The following is a 15,648-nucleotide window of genomic DNA, read 5'->3' on the forward strand; positions in this document are numbered from 1 at the left end:
CTCCCACTGCCCCCTTCCCACGCCCCCCCCCCCCCCAAAGCCCTCGCCCTCTCTCAGATCTCTCGATGTCTCCATGTCTCTCGGTCCCTGCTCTCAAATGTTGTGTTTGTGTCCTTCCCCCTCTCTCCCCATCTTGTCTACCGCTCCCTATGTTATATGTTTTATGTGTCGGTTTGTCTTTCTGTGTGTTCATGTGATTAATGTTCGCTCTTTCACGAGCCTCGATATTGTATACAAAAAAAAAAAAAAAAAAAAAAAAAAAAAAAAAAAAAAAAAAAAAAAAAAAAAAAGTACCTCCCACCCTAGTCTCCCACTGCTGCCTTGTTGGAGGAACAGGAGCAAAGGCAGCAGTTGCAAATATGAAAAGCTCCGACAAAATTAAATGGCAAGTGTTGTTTATGGTAAATAATTGGTTCTTGTGTTATTGTTTTATGTTCTTATGTTTATGTTCATTATATTAACAAGTCTTTTTTTACTTATAAACTCCATAATAGCATGTGTAGTGTGCTATTACCGATGCCCAACGAAGCAAGTTAAAGCACTCACGTGTCAAACATAACTCTCATCTCCGTAGGCACCATTTTATAATTCCCTCTTGCAGCGCTGTTTTCGTAAAACACTCTCCTGTGGAATGCTTCCTGGGTGTTAGAAGAGGTATGCCGGTAATGGTGTCTGCCTTTAAGAGGTATGCCTGAAATGAGCTACCTTTTCAGGAAGTGATACGAACAACACTCGTCACAGAATTCTGGGGAAAACAAAGATGGTGGCCAACATAATCACATAGTGCCTAAAGAAGGTCTACACGCCCTTTCAAAATTTTCACCTTTTCTTGCCTTTTACGCTGGAATTAAAATGCATCAAATCAGACGTTTTCCACCTTTATTTACACATCTTAACCCACAACTTCCAAGTGAAAAACAAATTCCACAAATTTCATAACATTAATTAAAAATAGAAAACTAGAATATCTTGGTTGGATAAGTGTCCACCCCCCTTATAATAGCAATTGTAAATTATCTCAGGTGGAACCAATCACCTTCAAAATCACACCAAGTCAAATAGCCTCCACCTGTGTTAAATTTAAGTGATTATTTCAGAATAAAATAAGCTGTTCCTGTAGGTTTATCTGCTGTGTAGCGCATTTCACAGAAAAGACTACCATGAGTACCAAGGAGCTTTCAAAAGACCTCTGGGATAAAGTTGTGGAAAGGCACAGATCAGGGTATGGGTATAAAAAATATTTCCCCCTTGACTATCCCTTGAAGTACAGTCAAGACAATCATTAAGAAGTGGAAGGTGTATGGTACCACCAAGACCATGCCTAGATCAGGCCATCCCTCCAAACTAGAGACCAACCAAGGAGGAGAGACTGATCAGAGAGGCCACCAAGAGGCCAATGGCAACTTTGAAAGAGCTACAGGCCCTTATGGCAAAGAATGGTCACTGTGTGCATGTGACAACAATATCCCAAGCACTCCACAAGTCTGGCCTGTCCAAGTACGAAGCCATTACTCAAAAAAGCCAACCTTGTCTCGTTTGAGGTATGCAAAAAAACACTCCGAGAACTAACGCCATGTGGCAAATTATTTTGAGGTCTGACGAAACAAAGATGGAACCTTTTGGCCTAAATGCAAACTATTATGTTTGGCGCAAACCAAACACAGCACATCACCCAAAGAACACCATCCCTACTGTGAAGCATGGTGGTGGCAGCATCATGTTATGGGGATGTTTCTCATCAGCAGGGACTGGGGGCACTTGTCAGGATAGAAGGGAAAATGGATGGAGCAAAATACAGAAAAATCCTAGAGGAAAACCTGATACCCTCTGCAAGAAAGCTGAAATTGTGACGGAAGTTCACCTTTCAGCATGACAATCACCAAAAGCACACAGCCAAAGCTAAACTGGAGTGGCTAAGGAACAAAATGATAAATGTCCTTGAGTGACCCAGTGATAGCCCCGACTTAAATCCCAAAAAAGTCTGTGGCACGACTTGAAGATTTCCGTCCATCAACGCTCCCCAAGCAACTTGACTGAACTTGAACAGTTTTGTACAGAAGAATGGGAAAATATTGCCCAATCAAGGTGTGCAAAGTTGGTTCGGACCTATCTCAACAGAATCACAGCTGTAATTGCTGTCAAAAGTGCTTCCACCAAGCATGAACTCAGGGGGGTGGACACTTATCCAACCAAGATATGCCAGTTTTGTATTTTTAATTATCTGAAATTTGTTGAATGTTTTTCATTTGGAAGTTGTGGGTTATGACTTATGACGTGTAAATAAAGGTGGAAAAAGTCTGATTCAATGCAATTAAAACTCAGGGTAAAAGGCAAGAAAAGGTGAAAATTTTGAAAAGGGATGTTGTGGGGGTTACCCCATTGGGACATAATCCACAGGCATGGGACCAGTGGGGCTATTGATGGTATGGGCGTGGCGTGCGCTCGGTTGTTGGAGCCACGCCACCTGACGAGTGATTTTGTGTAATAAAAGATGCATGAGTTCCGGTCGCGAGTTAGTTATGTTGGAATAAAGGAGCTTTGAACAAGCTGAGAAGTGTCTCGCCCTCTGGTCATCCGCAACACCTACATTGGTGACCCCATCTTGCTCTCGAACGTTTTCGGAGCTTCAAACGAACATTGTGACAAGCGCAGTTTCGATTAAACTGCCTGAGTTTTGGGAACGACAAGCTGCCGTTTGGTTCGCACAAGCCAAGGCCCAATTCGCCATTCGGAGTATTTCTGCTGACGACACGAAGTATTATTATGTCGTGTCTGTGCTCAGTGGCTCCACTGCCACCAGAGTGGTGAGCCTTCTCCGGGATCCTCCAAAGGACCAAGTACGAGACGCTAAAGGCACTGCTGCTCGTAACCTTCAAGCTCGCTGAGGACGAACGCGCCCGCCAGCTACTTTCTCTACCCGGACTGGGCGACTCCAAGCCTTCGGAGCTCATGGACCACATGTTGTCTCTCCTGGGCAGCCACCGACCATGTTTCCTCTTCAAAGAACCGTTCCTGCAACAGCTGCCAGGTCAGGTACGGACAGCCCTGGCCAACTCGTCTGCTAAGGATTTCCGCGCCCTGGCCAGGGAAGCAGACAAGTTTTTCTCCGCATACAAGCCAGCAATGCAGTGCAGCTGCATGGGACCCCGGCCCCGTCGAGCCTACGCCGCTGGCGGACACAGTCGCGGCCGCCATTACAGCCCAGCGGCGGAAGGCCCCAGGGCTTGTGCTTTTACCAGGCAAGGTTTGGGCCCAAGGCCAAGGTATGCCGGCTTGGGCTTGGCCTTGGGCCTCTACCCTGCAGCTTCAGCAAGTCGGGAAACGGGATGGTCAGCGCTCGTTAACTGCCATGAGCGTCGGCCATTCAGGCAGTTTGTTGTTCATTTCGGACACCGACTTCGGACATCATTTCCTCTGCGACACAGGGGGCCAGGTGAGCGTTCTACCTGCGTCGGCATTGGACCGGGAGGCCGGGAGTCATGGCCCCGCCCTGGAAGCCGCCAACGGCAGTGCTATTCAGACTTTTGGCAAACGGGCCGTGGCACTGTGCTTGGGCGGGCAGCGGTTTACATGGGATTTTGTCATGGCGAGTGTCCACCCCCTTGCTGGGCGCTGATTTCCTCTGCGTCAACAGCCTATTGGTGGATGTTAAAAATCGGCGGCTCATTAATGCGGAGACATTCAGTTCTCTTCCATGCTCGCTGAGTGAGTCCGCTTTGAAGAGGCTTGCGTGCACGCTCTCGACCTCTGATGAGTTCGCCCGCCTCCTCACCGAGTTCCCGGCCCTTACACGGCCCACCTTTTCGGCTGTTGCCGTCAAGCACAGGGTGGAGCATCACATTCCGACCACCGGGCCACCTGTCTACGCCCGGGCTCGATGCCTCGACCCAGCGAAACTCGCTATCGCCTAGGCGGAGTTCGACACGTTGGAGCGTCTTGGCATCGTGCGACGGTCCAACAGCCCGTGGGCCTCGCCTCTCCACATTGCGCCGAAGCCGGGTGGCGGTTGGCCGCCTTAACGACGCCACTAACCCTGAGCGCTACCCAATCCCGCACATCCCGGATTTTTCTGCCCACTTGGCCGGTAAAGTTTTTTTTTCCTGAGGTGGACCTCGTTCGTGGTTACCACCAGGTAGGTCCCCGTCCGGCCGTAGGACGTTCCTAAGACTGCAGTGATTACACCGTTCGGGCTTTTCGAATTCCTCCGTATGCCTTTTGGGCTCAAAAACGCGGCCCAGGCTTTCCAGCGCCTGATGGACAGCGTGTTGCGGGATTTGCCGTTTGTTCGTCTACCTGGACGATATCCTCATCACCAGCGCTTCCAGGACGGAGCACATGCTTCACCTCCGAGCGCTCTTTGAACGCCTCAGTCAGCACGGCCTGATCATTAACCCGGGCAAGTGCTTGTTCGGGGTGGCTTCAATTGACTTTCTCAGCCACCGCATCACGGGGGAGGGGGCCGTCCCACTGCCGTCTAAAGTGGAGGCTGTGAAGTGTTTTCCGCGCCCCCTCACCGTCAAGGCCATGCAGGAGTTTTTGGGCATGGTGAACTTTTACCATCGTTTCGTGCCCCGTGCGGCCCAGCTGATGCGGCCCCTTTATGAGGCCCTCAAGGGCAAGCCGACCAAACGAGTCATTGACTGGACCGAGGAGATGGCCAAGGCTTTCACGGATGCTAAACTGGCCCTCGCCAGCGCAACGATGCTGGCGCATCTGTCGCCCGACACACCGATTGTTCTCACCACGGACGCTTCGGACTATGCGGTTGGTGCCGTGCATGAGCAGTGGGTCAACGGTGCATGGCAACCGCTTGCTTTTTTTAGCCGGCAGCTCCGCCCTAACGAACGAAAGTACAATACCTTCGATCGTGAGCTCCTAGGCCTCTACCTAGCTGTCCGACACTTTCGTTACCTGTTGGAAGCCCGCCCGTTCATGGCGTTTGTGGACCACAAGCCCCTGGTTTTTGCCATGGCCTAGGTCTCGGAGCCGTGGTCTGCCCGTCAACAACACCAGCTCTCCTTCGTTTCCGAGTTCACGACGTACATCCAACATGTTGCTGGGAAGGATAATACGGTCGCCGATTGTCTCTCCCGGTCCATAGTTGGCGCGGTTCACCTTGGCATCGACTACACCCACATGGCGGGCCGATCAGATCTCCGACCCGGATGTCCAAGCCTGCAGGGCGGCTGTCACGGGGCTTCGACTGTCTGACGTGCTGTACAAGGACACGGGCACCACGCTACTGTGCGACGTTTTTGGGACAGCCTCGCCCCGTCGTATGCACCAGCTGGAGATGGCTGGTGTTAGATGCCGTACACGGTCTTTCTCACCCGGGCAGGAAGGCGTCGCAAAAGTTGGTGGCGGCGAAGTTCGTTTGGCACGGGCTCAGGAAGGATGTGTGTGACTGGGCCAACACCTGCGTCGAGTGCCGACGCTCAAAGGTGCATCGCCATACCCAGGCCCCGTTGGCGCCATTCAGTGCCCGAGCGACGGTTTGACCAGGTTAACGTGGACCTGGTGCCTTACGACGGGCCTTTCCGCATTGACCAATGCCAGGCAACAATCCATCTCCACGTCACTTATTCAGCCCAAACCCACCCCCTTTCTCCATACTCCCTATACCTTCCTTTCGGCACATTTCCATTCGGTATTTCTCACATCATTCCATTCTAGTTTCCCATTCAATGATCCATAGATCATTAGCTTCAGTTTCACTTTGCAACATCAGTTTCGTTTTGGGATATCAGTTTCAATTCCTCATTGCAGCTTGTGATGTGATCGGAATGGTGCATGGAAAAAAAAGTCATCAAAAACTATTTTCGGGTAGATTTTAATTTTCGATTTTCTAAGGAGTCTGAAATGGTGTTGGCTTAGCGGCTAGGGTGCCAGCTTCGGATCCTAGGATCCTGGGTTCAAATCCCGGTCGATCGCTGAATTAACGCCAGGGGGGTTGACTCAGCCTGTCATCCTTCCGAGGTCGGCAAATTGAGTACCAGTTCACTGGTAATTCCCTGTTTGTCGTAAAAGGCGACAGAGTTGGCGGCAGGAAGGGCATCCGGCCGTAAAACATTGCTTCAAAAAGGGGACCAACTAAAACAACAACAACCACGGTGCCCGAAAAAGGCCAACCCCCGCTTTGCGGGGAAAAATGGCCTCTAAAGGTGTTTTTTTTTTGTTTGTTTTTTAAAGGAGTCTGAAATGGGTCGAACGCATTTTACCCTAAAGGGGTCTTAAGTGTTCAAAGGGTCTATGAGGACTTAAAGAATCTAAAGGCGAAAGAACAACATGGTTAGGTCGATGCCAGAAACATGGACGGACCAGGAACTACGCCATCTTGTCAAGGATAATTCCCTACTTTTGGCGACAGCTGAGATTACCGTGACAGATGTCGAGCCTCTGTCTCTTTACATACATATATACATATATATATATATATATATATATATATATATATATATATATATATATATATATATATATATATATATATATATATATATATATATATATGATACTGTATCGACAGAATAGATAGATACATTGCTTGAATGTGAGATAACTATCCAAGTACAGTATGATGGTGACTTGTAGCAATGAAGAGAGACAAACAGCATGCAGTCAATGTCCAGGTATGCTGTCTTTGGGCGTGCCAATGAACATGACAAATCTGACCACCACAACTCCAGGAGAGACGGGTTCAGTCGTTATAGCCCCCAGTGTCTAAAGTGTCCAAAGGGCCTTAAAAGCTCTGCAAGTCTGAAAAGTGTCAATGGAGTTGAAGGTGGTCTATGCAGTAGGTCTCTAAAAGGTCTAAATGTGCAGAGGGTGTATATTTCTAAAGGGTATTTAAATGGTCTAATGGGCATAAAGGGTCCAAATGATCTTTAAAGGGTTTAAAGGGTCTAAGGGGTCAAAAGGGTGTTAAATGCATATGCAGGGGTCTTCAGGGGTGTAAGGGATCTTCAATGTCGGTGGTGTCTAAAAGTTGCATTCCAATAGCATGTAACGGAATTCATAGATGTAAACATGGTCCAATAATATGTACCTAATAGACATCGTCACTGTCCATGTCAGATCAAACAGTACGTAATTAATAGACATACTCACATGGGTCTATCGAGGCTTCACCCATGCCTCCATCCTGATGGTGGGTAGAGTTTCAGCATTTAAGGTCTGTTTAAAGGGTCTTAAAATGATACAAGGGGTCTTTAGGAGTGTAAGGGGTCTATGGGAACTAAAAAGTACATTCCAATATAATAGTATGTAATTAATAGATGGAATTGATAGATGTACGAACGGTCAAGGTCTGTTGAAACATTACACAATGACATGGGTCATTCACCCCCTCCGTCTCCCCCATCCTCATCATGAGGGTGGGTGGAGTTTGTGTATTAAAAGGTCTGAAAAGAGTTTCAAGGGTGTAAAAGGTCTAAAAAGCTTAAAACGGGTCCAAAGGTTGAAAGGGTGTAAACAATCTAAAAGGTACATTTCAATCTTACGTAATTAGGCATTTTTGATCCCCCATTGCATTGCGGGCTGCAACGTGATTTGTGCATAAGGTCAAAAACTAGTTCTGGTGAGTTTTTTTTTTTTCCCCTTCTTCTTCTTCTTCTTCTTCTTCTCTTTCTTTCTTCTTCTTCTTCTTTCAAGTCGCTAAAAACATGAACCATGAACTACACCATTTTGGAGGATAAGTCCCTACTCGTGGCGATAGCCAAGATTACCCATGACAGACGTAGACCATCTGTCTCTTTATACATAGTACTGTATAGATAAAAGATTGATAGCTATCTGACATTCAAGAAATCCAAGTACAGTACTACAGTGACTTGTAGTAAGGATAAGAGACAACCAGCATACAGTCAATGTCCAGGTATGCCGTCTCAGCTGTTCACAACTCCAGTGGAGACGGGTTCAGACATTATAGTCCCCAGACGTGTCACCACACAAAGAACGGCTGGGATAGCCCAGAGCTATGCACACTCGCCTGAGCTGTCTCGCCTGGGTTCGAATATCAGCTCACCTATAAACTGGCACTCTGGTGCTTCACAGGCAGGGTGATACATCAATGTGTGCCTAGATGTCCAGTGTGCCAGCATTAGTTGGTGGACATCAAAGATCTCAATGTCCTTCACAAAGGGCAGGCAAGCTAGCACCAGCACCCTGGCCAAATTCCAAATTCCTGCATTAACCTACAGGAGGGCACTGCATCAGTGGCAGAGAGAGCTGCACCCCCAGCAAATGTTGCTATCCACAGCAATGTGGTGCATGTGAAAGAATTCATCTTGGTAACAAGTTTACAAATGAGAAAGACACCATATCTAGAACATACCCCAAAATATCTGTATTCCCATTCCAAACTAGAGGTTCCAGGGAACCTGAACTCAACTGGTCTATACCAATATGGTTAGAATATGCATAATAGAACCACAAACTATATAGTTTATATGTGCTAAAAATATGACAAAAATTGATTTTTCAATATGGCCGCCCTGCCGCGCCCATTTTTGGGCGTGCAACGCCCAAATTAGTTTATGTCTTAAAGATGCTGTATAACAAGTTTCATCAAATTTCATCAATATTTGTGACTTTTAGAGCGTAGACGTCGAATTGTTTACAGACGACAGACAGAGACAGATGACGGACACTGGGTGACGACAAAAACTCAGCTGGACATAGTCCAGTTGAGTTAACAATTCTAAGCAGATGGCATCAAAGCACTACCGCATCAAAACTAGGGTGTATTTGTATTTTGTGGGGGGGAAGAGGGAGACTTTGGGAAGCAGGTGAAGTTTCATCAACTCCCTTGCACTTAACGATTTTACAGAATAGAAAGGTCCAAAAACTTTGAACTACCCTCGTGGTTTATGGCCATTAACAATCTCTACAGTATTTCTCAAAAATACTACACAGGCTATTGTGTGTCAGAACCCCAGCCTCATTGGCCGTTTGTAGTTAGCTGCATATAATTAGTACTACGGACTGCAATAGATGGCAGGTGAATGTGGATATGACAGTCATGAGACGGACCAATTAGCCTCCTCATGCATTTTGCTTTCCTCACACAATGGCAGTGAAACATTTTCCAGTCTTGGTGGTGGATGTTAAAGATCCCACGGTGCCTTTGTGAAGAGTAGGTGAGCTATCACCGGCACCATGGCCAAATTCCAAATTTCTGCCACAACTCCCCGAGCTGGAGTGCAAACCCGACCAGGATTGTCGTCTAATAACTGCTTTGGCAACACCAATGCTCTGCATAGAGTATGGTACATGATGATAATGACTATTTATGATAACGCATCCCACGGACAGGCCAGGCCAGCAGTAGCTGCTTCCCCAAAAAGGTTCAGATGCTGGTCCAACAATTGGAACATTTAGTTCCAATCCAATAAAATCCCATACACTTCACACTATCCCTTTAGAAGGATCATTGAACAAACACTATTTCCACGATTAACCACAGGAAGGAGTTCAGCACCTTGAGGTCCAGTGGGAAGGGGTTCTGGGCCTTCACCATCAGCCCTGACCTCTTGTGGGAAAACCACAATTAAGGAAAGATCTCCAAAGCCAACCAAAGACTGAGCATCTTCCACATGAATTTCTCATAGCATAGCTCTTCCCAATGAGCTTGCGTCCCTGGACCACACCTACCTTTACTCAATATAATGGCATCCAAAGATCTCAACATCATTGGCATCTCTAACAAATAAGAAAAAGCACAGGGCCGAGTGCTCTCTTATTGCAGACAGGTTTGACTGTTTTCTACTGTCTCTCCTCAAGTCCCTTTGCTCTTTCAATTCCTCAGCCAAGTGTATCCATGGGCTGAGATGTGGAGCAATCCTTCATTGATGCACTAGTAGGATTCACCAACTATTATGCAGTCAACCACTTTTGGGCCAATCCAGATAAGATGGAAATCAGTGCCTTTCATATTAATAGGGATGCAAACCAAAAGCTGAATGTAAACTGGGATGGGAGAAGACCGACGCAACCCCAGGCCAATATACCTTTGAGTTACACTGGACCGTACCATCAGCTCCAAAGTTCACGTCTTCAAGACAAAGGCGAAGGTAGGAGCCAGAAACAACATCTTGAGGACATTAACCAAGTCTAAATGGGGAACAGACCCAGGGATTATACAAAGTATTGTGCTATTCGGAAGAGGAATACGCTTGTCCAGTCTGGGGCCATTCCTCATGTCAAGAAGATGGATCCAGTCCTTGACACAGCCTGCAGAGCTATTTCTGGTTGCCTTAAGGCTTAAACCAATGCAGATGGACAACCTCGATTTTTGTGCTGTCTGGTATTAATCCACTTTTGATCAGAAGGGCAGTCTCCTCATACATAGAAAGAACCAAGCAGGAACGTGAATCCAGCCATCCACTCGTTCAACCCGAAACAGCACTTAAGAGGTTGAAGTCCAGGAATAGTTTCATTCATGCTGTTCAGCCCCTGGATGGTAACCACCACATCTGCATTATAGACGTTTGGTCAACACACCTGCTATCAAGACCTCACAAGCTGTCACCAAGAGCCAGCGAGACTTGGCCAATTTGGCTGTCTGAATCGCCTCAAGACCGGAGACGAACACAGCAGAGCCCGGATGCAGAAGTGGGGATGTAATCAAAATAACCAAACCGATTGCGACTGTGGAAAGGCTCTTTAAACAATGGAGCATCTGCCGGAGTGCCCTCTTACCAGAGCATTGCTGACAAGACAATCTGAAAGCTCTCAACTGCTGTACTGGAGCCTGTGTTTTGCAGTGGCACAAAGAAAATGTCATGGCACAAGGGAGATATTTACGTATTCACCCTTCAAAACAGAGTCCAGTCTTTTAAAGTCTCATCCAGATTGAAATTCACAACTGGCAAACTGAGAACGTCAGCTATGAAAGATTACGTGTGCAAAAACTCTAATAAATCAGCACTTATGATTGACAGCTGTAAAGATCGTTCGATTGTGGTTCGTCAGTCAAGCACACCAGTTTCGGGCAGAGAGCAGCTGCAATAAGAAAAATCGAAAGGGTTGCTTCCAGCCCATGCTGCAGGTGGAACCGAATGTCAAATAGATAATCGCAATTCTCGGTGAGGGTTTCACTTTTTCTCAAAGGTAGTCAAACATTTCGGGAGACATTCCCAAGGGCTTCACAAATTCTTTCGACTCTTTTGCATGCAATTCCCAGAAAAAAATAGTAATAATAAATAAACGCATATGAAGAAACCTGGCTTCAAAAAATCGATTCAACCACAAATATATCGCCGAAGTGATGGGTATGTGTCGAATATTTCCTTACATCATACAATCGATATCCTCCTTTAATTTGTTATCTCTTTTGGTTACGCCAGTCGTTATGGATCAAGCCATCTATAATGGTTTTGCATTTATTGCAAAGCAAATGGATCAAGTTAACTACAAGAGGGCCATTTCCATCCAGGTCATGATGAGAAAATCCAACTATGTAAGACATTCAACCAGGCCGCTAAAACAGCACACAGTCCTCCCAAAAAGCATTTGCCAAGACATTATATTTTCAAAAAGACGTTTTATAATATTACCACCAATTAATGGTAAATGCACACGTGAGCACCATTAAAAAAAATTCACCGAGTCAGCCAGCCATTCTTTATCCACAACAGCTTAACAAGATCGTAGAGGGCATCGAGCATGCACAACTCCGACCTTGGTGAATGCAGCAGGAACAGCAGCAATGGCTGAACACATCAAAGATCCATCCATGTATTATATATGTAAATATGGCACCATTTCCTCACCACCATTTCCTTCTTCTCTCCCCCCCTCTCCCCCCGCCCCCACCCCCCACCACGCCTGCTCCAACAAACCCTTGCAGTCCTCCTGCCTTCCCTCAAACCTTCCTCTCCCAGACTCCGAGCATGCTCTACCCTGCTATCACCACTACCCCAAACTCTAGATTTCAAATCCCTATTCATAGAATGAACAGGTTACGTTCTGACACACCTGGTCTTCCTGGCTTCCGCTGTCTGTCAAAGAAGAACATTTTATTCCCGATTTTTAGCGAATTACTTTTTCCGACAATACAATCACATTCAAGACAATACAATTAAAGCGTCTTTGGGCTTCCTGAAAAGCGCTATATAAAATAAATGCATTATTATTATTATTATTATTATTATTCAACCTTGAATAGACGAGTTCACTCGAGCACCCCACTTGCCAAAAACTAAAATTAAATTAAAAAAAAACTCAAAGCCGACAACAAATTAGACACAAAAACTATCATCTCGCTTTCACTTGCCCAAGGAAGAAAGATAATGATCAGGCGAGATGTGCCCTTGCGAACATTAAGCCCAGACGGATGACTTTCTCCATCGGAACCTGCACTCCTTCATCCTTGTGGGATCGACGGCTCATGAAATTTATTAATTATCAGACAATTCGAGTCATTTCCAGCACTTACAAACAAAACAATATATCACAAGAAAACAGAAGAAGACGCATTGCGAAACGCAGGCACCATTCACCCATGCCAGATGGTGGAAGAACTCGCTCATAATGTTCCAAACTTTCCAGCAATAAAGAACAAGAAAATAAAGAAATACTTCACCTGTTAAACAACTTTCCTCTTTGGTAACTACGATTCACAATTCATGGTACAGCTCATACGTTAAAACAAGAACAAGCCTGCAACAAAACAAAAAAACTGGTCCATAGATTTACCAGTCACAGGTCGGAGTAAATTCACAGCCATGCGTATTTATTCCAATACCTTTGCATGATCGATAGTTATTACCTCCACCACCAAAAGTGGATGGAGGTTATGTTTTCACCTCTGTTTGTCCGTTTGTGAACAAAATATCTCAAAAAGTTGTGGACGGATTCGGACGAAATTTGGCAGAGATGTAGCGTATGTGACAAGGACGAAATTATTAGATTTTGGTGAAGATCCGGATTCGGATCCGGCTACTAGAATTTTTTAAAGTGATTCTTCACCATTGGGAGATGGGGCCAAAAACGATACATAGCGGGATATCTCAAAAAGTTGTGGACGGATTTGGACGAAACTTGTTGGACAGGTTGTGTGTCCGACAAGGACAATTCGATTCAATTTTGGTGAAGGTCCGGATCCGGATCCAGCTGGTAGAATTTTTTTTAAGCGATTCTTCAGCATTGAGTGATATGGCCAACCAGGTGGAGGTGTGCTCACTACTGAGTGCTGTTCTAGATTTTTTTTCTTTTTTTTTTTTAATTGTGGACAGCAAATTTGCACAGTGTTCCTAAACAATGCTGGCCTTGCAAATAGGCTCTTATAACATTAGCTTGAAAGAAAGGACGAGGCACCAGTCACTGCCAAACGTTTCAGCAAGACCATTCAAGCAGCCAGAAGGCCCATGCGTGTTGTACACAGTTCTTGAGAAGGGATCACATGCTGACCGTCTGGTATCCTTGCATCAATCCCCTTGCTCCTTCAACCGTTATTCAAATCCACATCCCGACCTATCAGCTGCAAACCACATCCCGACCTACCAGCCTCATGTTCCAATGATTTTCACCGGTACATTTCGAGCAACACTAAAACAACCGAAATGTTTGGTGACCACAACAACCCAATTATAATATGACGACCATGACATCAAAAACATTTTGAACATTTTAACTGAAAAGACAAAGTAATGGGTGGATACACCTCTTGTTTGGCATTAAAGACAAAGTTTTCAAAAAGAGAGCAATTGAATCGCATTTCTTCAAATATTACAATTCAAGATGTCACAATGGGCATCATTCAAACACACCTGTATAATGATTCGACAAGTCAACCTGCATCAAATGGGGCCACCAACCGCTGAAAGCCGGAAAGCTGATATTTTTCTAAATGGGCCTTTATCCAAGTTGCAAGAGGAAGATCACATTTTCATTGTCAAGAGTAAAACACAATTGTATTTTTCCTGAATGTCCCTTACAACCATCTTACACTTTCATCGAATCAATTTGGACCCAAAAGGGTGAAACCCCAAAAAATAATTTAAAACATTTTTTAACCAGTTCAAACAATGGAGGACTGACAAGCTCAAGATAAAAGTGCACAACACATTGACCAATCTGGTGACAAGTGAAATGGCTGAAAAGATTAACCCAAAGGTCATTAGACAATAAATTACAATCTGCACTATGAGGATGCATGATCGTGACACACCCAACACCTTGAAGGTAAATGCGTTCACATACGTGTGGCGACAAACATGAAGGCTTCACGTACCTCTACGACCCATCAAGATAACACCTTGAGTTTTCCATTTAAAAAAGTTGTTGTAGTGATCCAATACTCAAAGAAGAGCTTTGCATAAACAGGGGACATTTGGAGATGACAACCTACAGTACAAATGATTTCATCCGAGAATCATCGTACACAAGGTCCTCAGAGGATAATAGCAAACAGGTCATAACAGTATTTCACACTTGGTAATAGAAGTACATTTGACATTGCACAGTTAATTATAAGAAACAGTACAAGGAGACGATGCGAAATTTCCAGGCACAATTAATTCAAGGGGACAACAGATCGCTCTGTTCTTCATTGAAACTTAACCCTCCGAGAAAAAGGACGGACGGACACACACACACACACACACACACACACACACACACACACACACACACACACACACACACACACACACACACACACACACACACACACACACACACACACACACACACACACACACACACACACACACACACACACACACACACACACTCGGAAGACAGACATACACAATCAGTCGGAAGACAGACATACACAATCAGTCGGAAGACAGACATACACAATCAGTCGGAAGACAGACATACACAGTCAGTCAGAAGACAGACACACACAGTCAGTCAGCAGACACACACAGTCAGTCAGAAGACACACACAGTCAGTCAGAAGACAGACACACACAGTCAGTCAGAAGACAGACACACACAGTCAGCAGACAGACACACACAGTCAGAAGACAGACACACACAGTCAGAAGACAGACACACACAGTCAGAAGACAGACACACAAAGTCAGAAGACAGACACACACAGTCAGAAGACAGACACACACAGTCAGAAGACAGACACACACAGTCAGAAGACAGACACACACAGTCAGAAGACAGACACACAGTCAGAAGACAGACACACACAGTCAGAAGACAGACACACACAGTCAGAAGACAGACACACACAGTCAGAAGACAAAAACACACAGTCAGAAGACAGACACACACAGTCAGAAGACAGACACACACAGTCAGAAGACAGACACACACAGTCAGAAGACAGACACACACAGTCAGAAGACAGACACACACAGTCAGAAGACAGACACACACAGTCAGAAGACAGACACACACAGTCAGAAGACAGACACACACAGTCAGAAGACAGACACACACAGTCAGAAGACAGACACACACAGTCAGAAGACAGACACACACACAGTCAGAAGACAGACACACACAGTCAGAAGACAGACACACACAGTCAGAAGACAGACACACACAGTCAGAAGACAGACACACACAGTCAGAAGACAGACACACACAGTCAGAAGACAGACACACACAGTCAGAAGACAGACACACACAGTCAGAAGACAGACACACACAGTCAGAAGACAGACACACACAGTCAGAAGA

General features: G+C 45.6%; 1 protein-coding gene across 2 annotated transcripts in view; it reads right to left on the bottom strand.

Moving 5' to 3' along the window:
* The window catches only part of LOC137421784 (arf-GAP with SH3 domain, ANK repeat and PH domain-containing protein 2), a 170,413-nt gene that overhangs the window by 154,221 nt on the left and 544 nt on the right, over nucleotides 1-15,648 (bottom strand). The window lies entirely within an intron of this gene.

This window comes from Myxine glutinosa, chromosome 2 (genome assembly GCF_964187855.1).
Source record: "Myxine glutinosa chromosome 2, kmMyxGlut1.1, whole genome shotgun sequence".
NCBI lineage: Eukaryota > Metazoa > Chordata > Myxini > Myxiniformes > Myxinidae > Myxine > Myxine glutinosa.